The 19,503-nt window shown below is 51.5% G+C and overlaps 1 protein-coding gene across 1 annotated transcript in view; it reads right to left on the bottom strand.

Moving 5' to 3' along the window:
• LOC122368528 (zwei Ig domain protein zig-8-like) overlaps window positions 1–19,503 on the bottom strand; it is a 77,882-nt gene that overhangs the window by 35,048 nt on the left and 23,331 nt on the right. The window contains exon 3 of the mRNA XM_043342526.1: window positions 9,683–9,719. The gene's annotated coding sequence lies outside the window, so the exon portion shown is untranslated. The remainder of the gene's footprint in view (window positions 1–9,682; window positions 9,720–19,503) is intronic.

Genomic DNA, 19,503 nt, shown 5'->3' with positions numbered 1-19,503 from the left:
GTCAAGGCTGAATGGCTCTGAATTGTGAGCCGTCGTGTCACTGATGTATGTTACCTCGTGGAGCTGCTCCAGAACGATAGCTCCTGCAGCGGAGGGAGGGCCGATGGGGGGGGGGGGGGGGAGTGGAGCGGGTCGGCTGATGCGGACGGCAGTTGGCGCGACCATCCGCAGAGGCGATCAGACTCCACCCCGTCCCGGCCGGCCGGCCACCCCGCCCCGCAGCGCAAATGACCCGGAAAGCAGCCGCGCCGATGGAGCCGGCTAGCGCCGCCGTCTGATGGGGCTCAGCAGTCAGCAGTCAGCACCGGCTGATGGAGCTCAGCAGTCAGCGCCGGCTGATGGAGCTCGGCAGTCAGCAGTCGGCATCGGCTGATGGAGCTCAGCAGTCAGAGGTGGCTGATGGAGCTCAGCAGTCAGCGCCGGCTGATGGAGCTCAGCAGTCAGCGCCGGCTGATGGAGCTCAGCAGTCAGAGGTCGCTGATGGAGCTCAGCAGTCAGCGCCGGCTGTCTTGAGTCGACACGCAGTTCGCGACGATTTTTTGCAGTGTTCTGACTCATTTTTGGTTTAGACGCTGCTGTTTGTCACAGATGCCAGGCATGTTTCTGTTTATGCTCAGTTGTTACTTGTTTAATGCCTGACCTGGTCGTCGTCATATCATTTAGCCCAGCTGGACATCCGCTTATCTCGCTGGTTTGATGGCTGGGTGGTTACCCTCTAATCGCAGAAACAGACAATCGTGCCTTATCACGCTGGCGCCACCGGATGCCACATAACGGGGAATGCGGGGGGTCATTTCACCAGCTCACATCAAATCAGCATTAAGCCCAGCCGCGGAATCCCCGGATAGTGGCCGGAGTACTGTAATTACTAATTACTTTGTTTAAATTTGTCACGCCCGAGACGTGGCGTGTGAGTAAATCAGCAATAACAAACACCAGAACAAGCTGAGCTAATGCTTCTACCGGCAGCTACTTTTGAGGCTTTATGGAGAGGTGTGCGTGGCAGCTTGGGCTATTTTATTTTACTCTGCTCTGCTATTTTACCCAAAAAAAAGTTTTCAACGCATTGTGATAGTGGTAAAAATCGCTGATCTAAACTGTTATTAATATGATCACGAGATCCAGTGATTTCGTTTTCATGGCCATGACCTATAGTGTCTGTCACAGCCAGTGCTGCGCGATGAGCGGTCACGCCACGTGCTAGCCGTGATCAATGTCGTGACCGTGACTCGTTTCTCACTGGCCCGTCACATAGCTCTCTGCCTCCCACGATTGGTGGCCCACAAAGAAGAGACCCTGTCGAGGCGGGACGTTTCACACCAGCCCGCGCACATGGCGTGGGCTGGGATCATAAATTTTATCTAATAGAGTGCTCTCTCAGCCTGATCGTCATCTCATCTCATCTGCCCTATCCGTTTTCTCATTTTATGTTTCTATGAAATATGCAATTACCGGGTGTGATTCACGCTTTCACATTTAGGGCCTTGCTTTCACTAATCACCTTTCACTTCATCTCCTCAAGTATCTACAGCCCATACCTCAACCTTTAAACTTTCCTCCCAGTTGACCAGTATGTATGTCATATAAACCTCCCATTATATCCCTCTCAACCACCCATTATATTCCTCTCGCCCTCCCCCTACTCCGCTCACAGTTCAGCGCGCTACAGACAGAGCTCTGCCGCGTCTAAGAATGTTCTGCCGAGGTTCACATCAAAGCTGAACTTTGCTTGTTAACGACTGGATTCCATTACCAGATGTCAGCATCGACTTCTGAAATTTTCAAACACTCGACTCCATTTGATATACGGAAATTTATAAAGTTAGGCCAGCTCCTCGGTAATGTCATTTCTGTCCAGCATAGCTTGATGAAGGAAAGGCTGATGGAAACGAAAAGATTGTCCCCAGAGGGCGATTGTGGTGTTCGAATACATTTCAAAACGCCGCAGTAGCATCGCTGTAATTATTGCGATATTAACTCGGCATAAATTATGCACAACAAAATATTGTATACAAGAGAAGCGGTGACTAAATTAGTCATCACTGTAAAGTGACTGATATGAAGGCATTTGAAATATCAGCGCCGCGACGACGGGGTAAGAGTTATAAGTCGACACTCAATTAAACATGCAAGATCGATCGACTGATGATAACCGTTTAATCGAGTCACAGTTATTTTATCAAAGCGCGGTATCCCTCGATCGCTGCCTAGCACCAGAGCCAAGAGCAGGACCGGCAGCCGGCCCAAAATCTGTGGCAGTGTAAGCCCCGGCCTCGGCTATCGTTTATCGGCTGGTATTTCGACTGGCGATATTACTTTCATCGGGTTGCCAAGGTGGCATGTTTGTACGCTTCCGCCGGCGGATATTGGCCGCCTGTCGGCACTGGCCGCTGCCCGGGGCGGGGGCGGGGGCGGGGGCGGGGGCGGGCGTGAGACGGCCGTCGACAGAGTCCGATTCCGGCCGCCGCTATCGACGAGGCCGCCGGAAGTGTCCGGCCCGCCCGTCGGTCGGCGGGCATCCGGAGTGGGCCGCCCCGCGAGCCGCTACAGCCGCCCTCCCTCGACCAGATACGCCCCAAACGACCGGCCTTTTCCGCAGATACTCCCCAAGTACCGGCTCGTTCGGTCCGAGACGACCCAAACACAGCGCCCATTACGCCGGGACTCCAAATGAAGTTTGGCGCCGGCCGCCTGTTGCAGAAATGCTCCACCACCCTGCCCAGCCGGCTATGGCAGACCGGGGTGGCTCCGACTGAGGTAACCGAGCCTTAGGACGTGGAGTGGGCTGCAGTGTGATGACCGGGTCACCGTCAGGGGCTTTGAAGGCGACCGGGATACCCCCGGTCCACCGAGACCGCGGACAGAGGGCATCCAATCACAGCCCATGGGACGTCTGCCGCGCTCACCAGACCTTCAGCGCGTCCAAACTTAGCCGAGCGCCGGAGCTGTGCCGTGTCTGACGGCGCCGTGCCGCCTGTGTCTGTCTGTATTGCGTCGCGAGCTGTGCTGGGGGCGGCCCGAGTTCATGACGGCCTCAGAGGCTGGCGGTGGGCAGGCGCGGGCTGTCAGTGCCACCAGTGTGTGCTGATGTGTGGGCTCGTCACTTGCCGTTCTGTGGAGAAGTGGGGGAGCGGCACTCCGGAGTGGAACTATCAGTCGACGTGCCACGGCTCGCCGGTTATAGTTTGAGGCTAAAAGTGTGCAATCTACCGTCTGCCAATGGGGACAGCAGTAGTGGGCTCGTAAGACTGTGATGGGCTGTGATGGGAGCACACACCAGTGAACCGTGATGGTTGCACCGAGTTCACCGCGAGTGTGACGTCAACCGCTGCAGATTGACGTCAAACGCGGCATGAAGTAACCCAATGCTTATTCAGCCAATGTAAATTTGAACTCATCCAAATTTTCAAATGAAATGCAGCTACTTCGTACTTCCAGATTCTCCGTAAACTTTCTCCGTACTTCTAAATCTGGTATTCACCGATATCGTCGCCTTCTTTGGCCGTCTTCTATTTGTGTTTTGAGCCACGCAATAAGTAGGTCTAGCGCTGCGGTTTCTGATAGGCTCTATTGGTGCCACGGCCATGGCCGTGGCACCGAGCCGATAACACCGGCCGCTGGCTGAGTGCCTTCTGTCCCAGTTGGCCGGGCCCGGCACGGTCGGTTTCTGTTCAATCCGAAATGACCCAACATGGCAACTGTGCGGTCACGGCCTGTCGGAGCCGCCGCCGCCGCCGCCGCAGCCGCCGACCGTCCAAGTTGGCCAATTTGCCGGCCCGCTCCGTCCCACTGTGGGCGGGCCGGCGGAATTGGCGGCCGCCGACGGGCTGCGGCTCCACGGCGGCGACATGCCCCGAGCAGGACCGAGCCGGATGGTCGCAGTCCGCAGATGCTCTGAGCAGGTCTGGACTGGATGGTCACAGACGCTCTGAGCAGGGCGAGTAGCGAGACAGCCACAGACTCCGAACCGGATTGGACAGGACGGACCGATATAACCCGGCACATAACGACAACTGGTGACACTTTATTATAATGGAATGACATCAACCAATTATATGATTCGTGCTGTTAACCATGAGAAGTTTATTTCATCGTACTGTCGTATAAATGGTCGCTGTTTATAGTCGGCGTAACCGTCAATGCAGCAATCAAACAATTTCGTTCACTACGTTTTAAAGACTCTTACATTACATTACACATTTTCGACTTTCTTAGGACGCCCCAAATCTCTACAAAAGCCCCAAATCTCAAACAATTAATCTTCTGAATGTTCTCATCACGCACAATTCGCCTGAAAATGAACTCTATATACCCCATGCCAATCCATGCCTCTGAAAACGTAGATATACGAGGTCGATCCAATTATTTTGGTGATAGGGCAGCAACGCCGGCGGGCTTGAAATCACCATCGCCAGATCAAATGGCGGCCTGGCATATATTCCAGACAAGAGAGTCTCCTCAGAGAATGGCGTATGGCGTCAGAAATAGCGGCCACTGGGCCGGAAAACTGCAGATGGAATCTTCACCTCCCGGCCGGCCGGATGTCCATGCTCGATATATCATTAACATAAGGACGGCCTAGACACAGCTTGCCACCAAGTTGTGATATAGTGGCTCGTCTTTCTCGGAGGCTTTCCGAAGCCGTCCATATTCATCATCCTCCTCGGCCTTCTCTCGCTGTCGCCCACCCCTCTCGCGTCCTTGGTCCTCCCATGTGCACTGCAGTCGGCTGCTCCTCTCCATGGCTCGGGTAGAGATAGGCCCTCATGGTGCGCCGCCTGTGCTCGCTCGTATGGGCACAGCAGCGGTCACGAAGGCAGGCTAGGTGACCAGCTGGTGGTCATAGCTGTCGAACCACCAGCACCTCGTTGGTGCCAGGAATGGATGCCACTCCAGTTGAAGGTCGTAGTAATCATGAAATATGTAAAACTGCAGGCTTTACATATTTCTTCATCAAAGATGTGCTTCATCACTTTCCATAAAAAACATGGCAATTTTAGTGTTTGATCGGGAATTTGTCCTAGCTGCCAGCATGTAGTGTTTTATTGTTGCCCCGTGCGTTGATTTGGTTTATGTGTTAGGTCACTGCATCAATATTCAAGCATATTGCATTGGCAGATGTGAATTTCTTGTTTTCTTTACACCATGCTTGACTAATACTCGGCTCAATATCTTGCAGCCTGCTGCACGCCTGTAACGTTTCTGGAACCTAACTATTTTGTTTTCGCCTGGCTGGACCTCCGAAACTACCCTGGCCTTGTTTTCCCTTGGCCGTTGCTACTGTGTAATGTTTTTGACCAGTCCAGTGGCTGGTACTTGTACCAGCCTTGGCCTGCGGCTTAGTTTCTAGCACTACACCGGCTTTGTTGTTTGACTCAGTTTCTGTTTCCATGTGCTGTTTATACTTGGCTCAGGTTCTTGTACCGTGCTATGCCTACTCCAGGAACCCTGGAGCTCAGACCGCTGGTCAGACGCCAAAACCATCGATTGAAACTCGACGAGTGACACGGCCCTACGTACCCTCCAATTTGTGCCAGCGATGTTCCCCGCAGTTACGGGACGAGGAAATGATATGTTAGTCAAGTCGTACAACAGCATCGGTGCGGTTAGCTTGTGCGCGCAACCGACTTGTGCGGATATCGACCGTTTAAACCGCACTTGCGCTGAAATTATCACCAGAATGGTATATACGACAGTTATGGACGCAAACCAATGGTGCCCAGGCTTCCCACGATGGTTTGCAATTTGTTTCACAACGCGCCTGTAATAAGTACCTACGTTAGATTGAATAGATATCTTTCCATGTGACAAGGCGTGACAAGGCTGCCAAACGAGTCAGACTTGCACCGATGCTGACGACTGTCAGTGCGCTGTCTCGTCCTATTTTCATATATGGAGATACATGCACGTTTTTATGTACAGCAAATATTCGCCATGCCTCCGTGGAAATGCAGCCTCAGAACCTTCAATACATTTTGTTCTCGCTTTTCCGATGATTTATCTATCCCATCGGTATTATCCTAGACCAGAGCAAGCCTTTCGCCAATAGTATTACGCATGACGCATGAGATGATTAGATTCCGCGAACAGGTGGGTGGCCACGATACAAAATCCGCCTGGTGTGTGGCAGTTGTAGGTGTTCTGGTGAGCGGTTACAGCGCGCTACGAACTAGTATGGGCCGCTCGTTTTCACTGGGTCGATGTAAGAGCTGAAAGGCGGCGGGAACGCCGGTGGAAATGAACTTTTTCGTCCAAACCACATGAACGCTGGATTGGAGTTGTGGAGTTGCCGAACTGTAAAAGATTGTACATTTTAGGCATCACCCGTTTCTCTGCAAGTTTGGTGCAGTGGAACTTATACCTACGTCGTTGAAACTTATATCGTATCTAACTACGTGTTCAGTTACAAGTTGCAGCACTTTAAGAAATGGCTGTCCGGACTCCTTCATGTACGCCCACTGCACTTTCGTCTTGCTCCGTGTCCCAACTGAACTTGTCTCAGCTCACAAACCTGAGTACCGCCCAAGTATAAGCTAAGCTGTGTTTCAGCGCCTCGTATTGATTATAGGTATGCCGTATGCAGTTGATAAGAGTCAGTGAAAACATTTTTTATCAGTGATCCTGCACAGAGGTCTCAATTTCCATGCGGTATTGTGCTGTTTTCTGCAGAAGTCTGTTTCTTCTGTGGTATCCAGCAAACCAAGTGAAGTTCTAAACACGTCCCCAGCCTTGCCGCTTACAAATAACAAAGCGCTGCCATTGAGCTGCTGTCAGTGCACAATTGTGGCGCACTAAGACAATGGATATATGACGTCATTGGAGCGACTGAAATACAGCTGATGCGGCACCTCGACCGATATTGCGTCATCAATGCTGCCACTGAGCGCCTTTGTTTTGCACGTCGTTAGTTGTGTGGGCAATGTGTTCATGTCAGGGCTACTGAACCTATTTGTGTGTTTTCATCGTAATATTACATAATCATTACGTCATAATCGTACTGTTATGGTGCAGTATGTTGTAATGCAGGTAGGCACCTACGTCGTTTACCGTTACCGCACGCATTGTGTTTTAAGCGCATGGTGCGTGGCACTGGCGGATCCAGGCTTGCGTTTTGGGGGGGGGGGCAACTCATGCAGGAGCCAAACCTAGGGTACCCCCAAATCCCGTTTTCTCATCGGATTTAGGCCACTTATTTTTCGTCACAGCCCTGACACTATGAATATTTTTTTTTTAACTAAAAAGAAAAATATATAAATGGTAGCCCACCCGACCCATGCCTTTATATTACTTTGTAAACACTTACCATTGCTTTTGTCGACCAGTTAAACCGCTTCGAGTCAGTGCTTGGGTCCCTTTGCGGGCCGGGAGGTGGTAAAACACTTCCTGTCTAACTCGACTCCTGGGCCACGCACTGATTGAACTATGTTTCATTATGGTTTGGGGGAGGGGGCAAACGGGCCACTTTAGGCCTCTGGGAAGGGGGCATGGCCCTAAATGCCCCCTCCCTGGATCCGCAAGTGTAAGAGACCATTGGAGCTGCAGTTGGGTACCTCAGACGTCAGGGTACGCCCTCAGATGTATAGGACTCGCATGGAGACCTCTTATGCTATAGTGGACTGAAAGAACCCAAAGGAGCCTGTCTAGGGCTCCCGGAGATAGACGTGGGCCCTCAGGAGCCCGCCAGAGCCCCCAATGAGGGATAAGTGAGGGATACCAAGTGCCTGCAATTGCATATTGCATAAGCCATAACGCCTTTACAAATCAATATATTATGTATCAGTGGCAGATCTAAGGGGGGCCACATGGTTCATGACCCCCCTTGGTGCCCGGGGGCATCACAGGCCTGTCAGGGGCACCACCGGCCTAGCAGGGGCACCACCAGCCCGCCAGGGGCACCACAGGCCTAGCAAGGGCACCACGGGCCTGTGAGGGGCCCCACAGGCTTGTCAGGGGCACCCCAGGTCTGTCAGGGACACCAGATACCTGCCAGGGGCGCCGCCGGCCTCGCAGGGGCACCATGGGCCTGTCAGGGGCACCAGAGGCCTAGCAGGGGTACCACAGGCCTTACAGGGGCACCACCGGCCTTGCAGGGGCACCTTGGGCCTGTCAGGGGCACCACAGTCCTGTCAGGGCCCAGGGGCACCAGCAGCCTAGCAGGGGCACCACAGGCCTGCCAGGGGCACTACCGGTCTAGCAGGGGCACCACCGGCCTCGCAGGGGCACCATGGGCCTGTCAGGGGCCCCACCGGCCTCGCAGGGGCACCACCGGCCTTGCAGGCATCACGGCATCACGCAGGGGCACCTTGGGCCTGTCGGGGGCATCACGGGCCTGTTGGGGGCACTTTAGGCTTGTCAGGGGCACCACAGTCCTGTCAGGTCCCAGGGGCATCAGCAGCCTAGCAGGGGCACCCTAGGCCCGCCAGAGGCACCACAGGCCTGCCAGGGTCCAGGGGAACCACAGGCCTAGCAAGGGCACCACGGGCCTGTCAGGGGCACCTCCCCCCCCACCCGGATCCGCCAGTGATGCCACACCACGCGAAACACCGCCAACTATCAGCTGCCGCGCAATAAACACATGCCAACAACAGTCTTTTTTTTTAAGGTCGACTCCGCTCGCGCAACTTTTGACTGACCCTCACTGCTACCATATTGCTTCCATATTATACTGTGGAAAGCTTTACTTCACCAAGTGGCTAAAAACCTCCATCAAGGTATATTTTCTTAGCAATTTTTCTGACGTTTTCGGGGGGCCAAACAGGCCACTTTAGGCCTTGGGGGGGGGGGCATGGCCCCCGTGGCCCTCCCCCCTGGATCCGCCAGTGGTGCGTGGTGCTGACTGGCACTCGCTGCCTCTGGAGTGTGGGTGGAATTCTGTCGATATTGTTATTGTGCTACCTTTAGGATTTCAGTTGGCCTCATCCGCTGGCTGTTTCTCTCTCGCTACGTCTGCAGCAATGCAATTTAGATATGGAGATATTGCCATCGCTGCCGATGTAGGTGTGCGCGGGAGCCCGATGGCAGAGATTGGAAGCCAGAGAGCGCCAGAGCAGGCGAGGAAGAGAGGGGCATAATACTGGCGAAATCCGAAAGCATCTGCTATTCCAGAGCCGCATCTGCAGCCCTCTGTGAAATGGAATGCGGCTTTCTGGGCGCGAGCTGGTCTCGCTAAGAATGGCTGCAAAATAGTCTGATCGGCTGCGCTCGACGGCAAGTAAACAGGGCCGGTGTCGGATCGGCGCACAGTGGATGACGCAGCGCCGGAGAGCGGCGGCGCAGCGCCGGAGAGCGGAGGCGCGGCTCGCCCAGCCGGCGCGGCGCGATAACACGGAGATAAACCACGGCCCGGCGACCGATCGCGGTCCGATTAGACCGGCCGCCAGCGGACGGCACCGTCACCGGCGACTTTACCGCACCCAACCCGACACGGCGCCGAGCGAAATTAGCGCCGGCACGTCAATAACAAGGTATCGCCCACTCGATATATAGGGGATTGTCTGCGTGTGTGTTTCGCGGGGAGTAATGCCCAGTGAACTGTCAAAACAATGTCAAAGCGAATAACCCAGGATGATATTTTTCGAACAAATCTGTTATTGAACAGTTTTTTTTTTTTAGACTAAAAGACACACAAGCGACATCCCAACTGAAAATGGTTAGTAACTCCAAAAGAATCTCACTTACTTACTTTGTGGCGGGATGACAGTCAGCAATCGCCGTTACACCTGCAAAGAGAAAAATGGGTCACTTTCAACTATATACCTACTGGATACTCTTGGCATATTAGATATGTAGAAAAGACTAGCTAACAATGTTAAACATTTAGCAGTCCCCAACCTTAAATGTTCGCTAAGGTCACCTAACCTCAACTGCTTATCACACCGGCGGCATTCACGAAACTTGAGTCTCTGTAGCCGGTAGCGTCCTCACAGGTATCCGCTACTGGTTATTGTTTGCTATGGTCTATAAAGTACCATTGATTTCACACTTCGATGAATTGAATCAGTCAGCGGGGAAGCAGTTGACTGCCACGTTACAGATCGTTTGAACCCCTGCCCTTCCAACACTGCACTTTACAAACAACGTCAATATATTTTCCTCCCAGATCAGGCATGGAGACTGTCGCCGATAATGTGGCTGCAATACATCGTGGGGGAAGTCTGTCAGCGCCCGGTTCTCGATGACCATTCCGATAGCCTCGGCCTCGTGTCTCTCTGCTCAACTGGTGATACCACCACCACAACTCACACGAGTGTCCCTCTCCGCCCCCGTGACACACATTACGGGCCGCGGCCGGCGCTGCTGGCCCGTTCCGAGCCCGATCTGACCCGAGCCCTACCCGGTTCTTCCCGATCCGCGGGCCGGCCCGCGATCGGCGGCGGCGGCATCCATGAATGTGGCCGCTCGAGTAATGAGCCGGCGGCCATCGCGCCGAGGGGAAGCGATGAGCAGGAAGCATTACGTGTATGGCTGCAGCTTTAACGACTGGCCCCGGGCCGTTTGGCCTCGCTAACTCGCCAAAGGTTTCGCCCAAGAGCCGAGATGGTGCTGGATGGTTAATGGTGGCCGCCGACTGACCGAATGGCTAATGGTACGCCATTGTGGCGAGTGGGGGCTGCAAACTGCACGGAAAGAGAGCCTGCACTTTCTGAGTGAGGTCATGACCGGCGCAGCTATTTCAGGCGCTACCCGTGAAAGACCTGAGGTCGTATGATATTCTCTTTTCTTTAAATGGTGCAAATGGTGCCGGATTTATAATGACAGAATTTAAAAACAATTATTTTAGATATGAAACAGATTTTAACATATTCAACAGGTCAGCGACATCCAATGGATACATTCTAATCACACATAAAAATCTGGGATATTCTGGATGGCACATTGGCAAACATTTTATATCGCAGCGTGATAAACAATTGCCACAGCTCGTATACCCAGAGGCTAAACCAACAACGAACGAATAAAATCGACATTTTCCTTCATATCTAATGTTTGCTTATCATTGAAAACCGCGACTATATTTGCGTTAGAACACAAAGTAAAAGTAAATCCAATCAAACTTAACGACCCCGAGTAGCCAGTCTGCTGCTAATTCTGATTAACGGCCCGGCCAACGTTATCGTCCCGCCGCGAGCAGTGCACCCCTGCTGCCGACCGAAATACCTACCGTGCGCGTGCCGCGGCGGCCGTAAAACCGATATCGACCAATGGCGGCGGCGACCTTTGGCGGGGCGTGCCGGCACCGTGACCGGTCATCAGTAATCCATCACTCTATCAGTGCACCGAGCAGACGAATCAGCGCCCGGGCCGCCGCGCCGACTGGTGGTCAGGGCAGCCAAGCCTCCCAGGCCACAGCAGTTGGGAAAGTCGCCGGACATACAGACGGGGCTGCTACTGAAAAGCTAGCTGCGCCTCACTGATTTTGGTGCACTTTATTTACCGCTTACTAATTGTTCGTCGAATTCAAATCAATGCTCAATCATTAGGATGAAAAGAAGGGAAAGTTATTTATGGAAATGCGCAGCTGTATAATGAATTCATCCACTTAGGATCTATTTACTTTTTAATATAACTCGTGTTGAGGGGCTTCCCCTATACGAGGCGCATCGGCATATTGATGTAATTTCTCAGAATTTGTTGTGTACGGCTGGCCAACACGGCTGAAAAGTTGTCGATTGGTTCTGAAAACTGAGCCCCAATGTGAGTGTCGGAGAGAGCCGGACGGTGTAGGGGAGGGGGCGGGGAGGGATGGGGTGTGGTGGTTTGCTTGTTGGGCTGCTGTGGGATGATGCAGTGGAGGGGAGGAGGGGAGGGGTGGGAGGGTGTCGGTGGCTGGGCTGTTGTGGACTGTGCAGCCAAACGTCAGGTCAATACTCAACTGACGACTCACCGCCTTCGCCCCATCCCCTCATTTTCTCTGTTCCCGACCCGCTTCTGCCGTTTCGAATCGATATTAATTATCAGCGTGGATAAAACAAGCCACATTCACTGTTCTGAAATAGCCTCCCCACTTACGGCAGTACCCAAAGAACGGTAGCTGGTTGTTCTTACACTGTAGTCTGGTAGCTAATGCAATCAAGGAAGAGTATTAGAGCGACGATCCTATTCCCTAAGCTGCTTACCGTTGGATATTGCGAACATGGCTAAATAAAGCCTACGTTTTATTTGCACAGCTTGAACTCTCCCTAGGAAATATTATATTTATAGTATGCAGCTACATGCTCGCATGACCGTAGTTTATAAATAGAAGGATCCAATGTTCATGAAAGGAAAATATAGAATAGTTTTTGGGAGAGCAGTGGTACCAAAATGCGTACTACCCAAATGTTTGTTTTTACACATTAACAGGACTATTGTGTTTGTTTCGTATACTGTACGACTTCGAATGGCCTGACCGGCCGTATTGTTGTATGTGGGTTCGTCCTAGCGCGCTATTTCGCTTCTGAGGATTTAAGCTGGTAGATAAGCATTGTGAAGTCAAACGAGAGTAAGCACCCCTTCCTGGTCGGCTCGGCTGGCGGCGGCGGCGCCTTGTTATCACTCCCTGAACGGACCATCAACTGCACACGGACCGGCCGACCGACGGTGAGACGACCGGTAAGCCGCGGCCGCTCCCGAGCACCGGAGGAGGGCCTGCTTACGGTCACTAGCTGGGCGCTCCGCCGGTAGTTTACGGACCGGCGGCGGACCGGCGCCGGACGCACCGGACTGAACGGCGAACTCAACAGGACTTCGAACCCAAAAGGACTTTGAATCCAACTGGACCTGCAGCTCTGACTGCAGACCACAGACCAGTGCCGCGCAGACACGACTAGACCAGATCCACGGAAATGAAACTAAGGAAACGACAGTGGACAATAACCATAAGTGGCTGGAGGGCTGGCTTTGTAATTAGCCACCAACAGTTGCAGATGGTAGGGGCTAGAAGCAGATGCTGCTGCAGCACACTAATGGCGGTTTTAAGTGACAGTCGGTGTTCTTTCTCAGCATATTTTTACGTTTTTATTTTATGCCACATGTTATTGGCTTGCTCCAGAGCTGATGCTAGCAGCAATGTGCGCTTTGCCTTTTCAAGATATATTATCGCCTTTTCTAGAACCACTCAATTGTGCATGGCATTCATATGGTGTGTCGAATTTCACACCAGCCTTGTTGGTGGCTGCACCTGAAATTAGAGTCACAATAGCCATGGTTGTGGTTCAGCGTTGGCCATTCATCGTCACAAAGCTCGCTGTCCCGAAATACAGCGCTGACAGGTGTTTTCATCGGGCACTGACGACTGTGGGCGGACTGAGGGCATCCATTGCTGCACCGCTAAACTGGTTAAAAGGCAGCTCTGAAAATTAAGGTGCACTGCAACCACACCATCTCATGGACACTCGCTTGGCGTAACGGTTTTCCTCTTTCATCCTACAGTTCTACGGAAAAACTAATTTAGCTTCAAATGCTCTTATAGGGTGTTCACTAAAAATTGACACAAATTTTGAATAACTGCACATCAAAAGCGAAGCAAGCTATTTCGACGCAACTTACCATAAAGATAAAAGGAACATTTCTCATCATATCGAGCATAAAATTTCACGGATATAATCAAAACTGTCGCGAAGGAGGTCGCTTTAAATAAGGACCACCGAAAGCCCACTGGCAGGCCGTCCCAAAGAAGTGCGTCAATGGGAGAGTCTCGGACGTACAAATACCTAATGAAAACTTATAATGTCGAACTTAGTTACATACTGCATGGTGGAAAGAAAGTTCTATGTGGGTGTGGGAGTCCGAAAAGCTGAAGTGGTGTTATTGCGAAGATATTGACCTGAGGAAAGGTCGGGGCCCCGAAAATGCACGTGGAGGGGCTTTTTGGCACCTCACGGTGCAATGCTGCTGATCAGTAAGGTATCAGCTGTACCAACACGAAGAAGATATAACACACCTGAGGCTAGGCTGAGTAACAAACGGCGTAAATGATTTCTCGAAGCGACCGGGAACAGCATAAGGCAATAGATGTAAATATGCAATGGTCAAGAAAGGGCCAAAAATTTCAGAAAAAAAGTCGAACTATTTAAGGAAGAAAAATTATGTTTTTAGTTAAAGGGTGACAATTAACTAGACAATGGAGTGTTCTGTAGGGATGCTATCGATGACACAAGAGCTAACGTCCATCTAAGTGTCAGTATGCAAGCTAACGTCGGATGCTATGGTGTATGTGTCATTTCAAAGCATATCAGCAGTTCGACTTCATTCCTCCAGGCTGGTCCTATATAATATGATACTTTTGTAGCCAAATTTATCATTTAGTACTAGAAGTTCATGCAAAACAACATATGTAACCAGAAGGCGATCTTCTGGTCCGACCTCGCGCCAGCACACCAACCAACGGGCGCCTTGAGGGCCCCGGCTGATGTAAAAATTCCACTTGGAACGAGGCCCAATAAGCCGTTTGCCACGCCTGAAATTTAAGATATGAGTATCAAATGTGTTTTGCCGAAGGCTATAACGTATGTTGGTGTCTTTAAATTTCATAGAAAATATCAACTGGTAGCTCGTTACCGCCATGAATTGGCCAGATTCACGGTCCACTGGTGCCAGATCATGTGAAATCACTTCCAAGCAAATGTCCAAAAAGAGACCTATGGGGATCAGGCAAATCTGTTGACGCTCTACAGCTTGCAGCAGGTGCAATGCGCTTTACAATAATGTCTCGTTTGTTTAAATCGGTACATTTTTACCGAAGATACAGTCTGCTAAAGTTTGTCTCAATTTTTAGTGAACACATATTATATCGCGGTAACCATCCTTCCTGGGTATAAGGCATCAAATGACCCCATATATAGAGACCAAATTATGCTGGAGTTCAAGTCAACTCGGATTCCGCATAGCAACCAGGCTCGCTTCCGTAATCCCTGATATATTTTATCTCCAGCGTTCATTATTTACTTTTGGCTGTATTGCAGTGACACCACCTTCATACAACATTTCTACTCGTGTTTCTGTTAGGCTGTACCATTGACCTATAATAAGTACTTAATAAGTAATAAGTACTTATTATAGGTCAATGGGCTGTACATCTACTCGTGTTTTTCTTTCTTGCCTGTGCGTTGGGCAATTTTACACGTGCAGAGAATTGCATTATTCCCCGAGAACAGTATCCTGGTTGTTGGTTAGGATGATCAATTCAGCTGGTATGAGTTCACGGTTCAGAGGTCCCTCAGAGATCGTTCGAGGACTGCTATGATATCTAACGCCGGTCAGAATTCGCCCGAGGTCAAACTCGTCGGCCAGCGATCAGCGTCAGGTCAGAGGCTAGAATAGAGATCATGTCTGAGTTCAGAGGTCACTCAGAGGTCGGCGAGAGATCAAATCAGAGGCCTCCTGCAGAGGTCATTTTAAGTCAGTGTCATTTTAAGTCATTTTAAGGCGGCTGATCCTGACCGTGATCCTCGGTCAGGATCAGCCGCCGCGGCCGTGGTCCGCCGTCTTCGTCTGTGAGCTCGGAGCTCGGACTGCGCGTCTCGGTGCGTGACCCCCGGCCATCAGAGTCGGCTGACCCTGCCCCCATTACCGGCCCAGTCAGCCGCCGCCCCCGGCACTGCCTCCCCCTCCCCCCCCCCCGAGCAGTCTGCCCGGTAATAGAGTTCACTCCAATCACAGGCGCGGAGCTGCCGGTCCGACTATAGGGCGGGGACAGCCGCCAGGCGCCGGTGTGGTGTGCCGCTGCAAAATTTCACGGCTTGATATTTCAGCACATGCAGTGAGTGTGAATATGTGACAATCCTGCTCAATCAGTCAAATCTGAAAAGGCGATATTGACAAAATACGTTTTGTGCTGTGTCACGGAAAATGAAGTGCCTTGAACGTCACAGTACATACAGACTAACTATTGTGTCCCCCGTCAAACCCAACAAACACATCGCATCGTATAACACTTGCACACAAAAAAACATCGAGTGTTACTGTCCCATGGCTATGATCATTTTCGTCCTCTCCATTCTGCCACACCATCCGTTCAGCTCACAGGGCATCATCATTCAACCGCTTCAGGATATCACGCGCCCCTCAATCGATCACTCGATCGATCCTCTCACCCCATTGGCACCGTTTTATGACCATTGCGGCGTGTTCTGCTCACCTGCTCCATCAGTCAGTGACGTCACGTCACCGCGATACATCAGTCCGGCTCGGTGCGCCGCCGCGCCGGCCCGGCTCTGGGACTCAGCTGCTATCGCTCAGTAGCACGCCCCGGCCCCATATCGTCACAGACGCGCCGTACCCTCCTTCTCTCCATCCGCGCGTCGTCGCCCGGTCCGCGAGCCATCCGTCATCAGCTTCCAATCGATCGGTACTGCACCATCGCTCATCGCACCAACACCCGCCTCCGAACAAGTCCTGTCCTGCAGGGTCCTCAGAAGTCAGATGTCCTGGTTCGCGCCTGATCTGTCTGCCATTTTTTGCTCCGAGAAGTAGCACTGCCGGCTGCCATATTAGCCGTTTTCACGACGGCCATCTGGTACACATTTGGTGCACATCTGGTACAGATTAGGTGCAGATTTGGTCAAATCAGGTTCAGTGTGTCTCTTAGCAGCTATCAGCTAGGGTTGGACTAATTGCTTATATGCCTGCTTTGTCATATTATCAGAGAGCATCATCGATTAAAATACTGAAATAAATTCATAAAATGAAGATATTTGCTGTAAAAGAGATTAGGTGCAGATTTGGTCAAATCAGGTGCATTCACCGGATAGCCCGTCGTGAAAACGGCTATTATCACGGTCGAATCGTCAGTTAAGGCAAACAGGAAGATCACAAGGATGGCCTTAAATTAGCTGATGTTCACAGAGGTGGAACATGCCAGTCATCCTGCCGCCGCTGCTACTGAGTCGTTTGAGGCCTCGGTAATCATTGATCCGATCTCAATCCATGACAAATAAGAATAATTATTAGAGTCAAACTGTCGTAAGCGACCAAGTCGTAGACAACTTAGAAGCCGTTATTTTTATTTATGTTGTGAACGAGTTTTGTGTGTCTCTGCAGCCATCTTAACTGGTATCAATTTAAAACTTGGACAATTTAATGCTTAACTGGGTGATTGCCAGTGGTCTGAGGGAAATGCATGGTTCACTGAGCCGGTGAATAGCCTCAATTTTGAACCTGTAGCCCATTCTTTGATGACCAGGGATACATGCGTGATGCACCGTGCATAGATGCCATTCATACTTCATATTTCATTCACATTACCAAACGCTTGGGGAAAAATGCGTCCTTGCGCCTCAATATTGTCCGTTATGAATGCCACATCATCTCGTTTAGGTAGGCGAAAAATAATAATTGAGAGATGTTCTCAATGCAAAGCGAGCTTCTTTACTAATATCTGTCAAGGAGACGCGTCTGCTGACATGGTGCAGAGTACGATTTTGTAATTCTCGAACTCATTGAGCTACGACACTGGCCAGTTGACGGACTCGAAGAGCATGCCTCTCGCGGTATTTGAAATAACCTGGCTTAGCATTATCTCGGAACATTCATCATACAAATACCTACATTGCTTTTTTCTCTTGTTTTGCCCAAGCACTATCGGTTGGCCTTCTGTGACAGGTTTGAGCACCGGTCGAAACTTGACAGGAAACCTGTCAGATGTCGGCCACGGCCCACCGATTGGAGCGCGCTCAATGACCGGAGCAGTGAGTTGTCTGGGATCTGTCCGCGCGGTCGCCTGTCCTGTCACGGCCCGCCCACTCTCTGGGGCCACCCAGGCGCCGGTATATTTGACCACCCTGCAGCGACCGGCCCGGCCGGCCGCCGCGACACCGCCGCCGGCCGGCGCCTCAGCTATTTATACCTCCACATTCCCTCAGCGTATGCTAATGAGCACAATGCTGGCTAATGGGCGCCGCCGGCCGGTGTTGTAAGTCGCGTCCCGGCGCTGTGGATCGGCGGCGCAGCGGGAGGCTGAGGAGCGCGAGCCGCCGCCGCGCCCGGTCCGCTGGGCCGCGGGGAGCTCGTCAGAGAACGCCGAACGGCTCTCCAGCGGCGCCGCGTGGGCTGCACAGCGCTGCGGCGGACTGTTGAGACATTCGGGGTGAGCGGGCCGGCTGTACCTAGGCAGAGCGGTGTTTAAAGGTTAGCGGCGCCGCTGCTGAGTGTGCTGTGTCGACGGGTGCAGCCGAACGACCCGGGCCGCATTGAGCCGCTCCGAGCGGCACGTGATCACCGCTTTCCCCGCATGAGGCTGTCGAGGAGGTTCGGGGGTCTCGAAAATCCAAGATGACAAATGTTATTCTTCATACCCGGCTATGCGACCTTAAAGGGACTATCCCACCTTTACATTAGGTTTGAGTTGAGATAGCCAAGTTTGCGGCGAGGTACAGAAACCACTATCTATCTTGGTTGCAACCCCCGCGGCCTCGTGGTGTTGAAGAAATTCGTTCCCTTCATTTGAAAATGAGCCCTGCGCAAGGCCCAATCTCTTAACCATTAACGGTAATCTGATGACTTTATTTGCCTTTTGAACGCCTGTTCAAGTGAAGTATCACTTGATTTACGAATAAGCCAATCAGAGACACTTTTGTTATTGTATGAGCCGAGTCATATTTGAGAGCTAATACCTATATTTGCTGCCAAATTTCCCCCACACTGACATGAAGTAAATCCTTCATTACGTCACAGATCCGATCTAAATGACGTCACGATGAAATGTAAAAGTCGCAATATCTCAAAAAATATACGATGAAAACGCGTAAAAACTTGCAGAATTCGTCACAATATCATGAGTAACGTTTCCGAATCCTAAACGGGACTTTTTTGAAGGTGGGATAGTCCCTTTAAAGTGCGTTGAAATTACCCTGTGTGTATTTACTTATTCGCTTAGGCACTCACGTTCTGCTAACAATTTACGTTGGTGGACTTTTAAGCTCGAAGCAGCAGTCGAAGCGTAACATTTTCAATCATCCGATGGATATCGCACCAACTATAAAGTATGTTACAACATTTATTATTAAACCAAGTGTTCTACTTCTATCTTTAAAGATGCAAATGCCTTTCTTATTTCTAATTCACCAGGAACTTGGCATAATTTTGTGCGTAAACATCTGCAAATCTGGTGAAATCCGCTTAACTTGTTAGGCCGTTCTTCGGCCTGAATGCGTGGAGGACAAGAGCGTTTACTCCTCCAACGTGTCTCCGCCGAGCACAGTGGACGCGGAAGACGGCCGGTGTTGGCAGTTCGCAAAGGTCGAGTCTGCGTTTCAAATCAACCAGTGTTGGAACGCTGGATCCGCGTTGAACGCTGAATCCGCATTCCTTCATGACACATCCCGGAACTATTCAACACTGAAATTCCCACCGGCGCGGCGGGACTGTTCGGGGCTGTGCGTCGCTGATGGCCTGTCGAAGGACTAACGCGCGACTTTGATACGGAGCGCGTCGGACCATTAGGCCGGCTTAGAGCGGCGCCGGCGGAGATTTGCTCTCCTCTAATCCTCATGACGGGCCGGCACAAATGTGGCGGCGCCGACTGTC

This window comes from Amphibalanus amphitrite, unplaced genomic scaffold, assembly GCF_019059575.1.
Source record: "Amphibalanus amphitrite isolate SeventyFive unplaced genomic scaffold, NRLGWU_Aamphi_draft 000032F_arrow, whole genome shotgun sequence".
In the NCBI taxonomy this organism is placed as follows: domain Eukaryota; kingdom Metazoa; phylum Arthropoda; class Thecostraca; order Balanomorpha; family Balanidae; genus Amphibalanus; species Amphibalanus amphitrite.
Note: the sequence above shows the minus strand (reverse complement) of the source record. Positions and strands in the feature narration are given on the sequence as shown.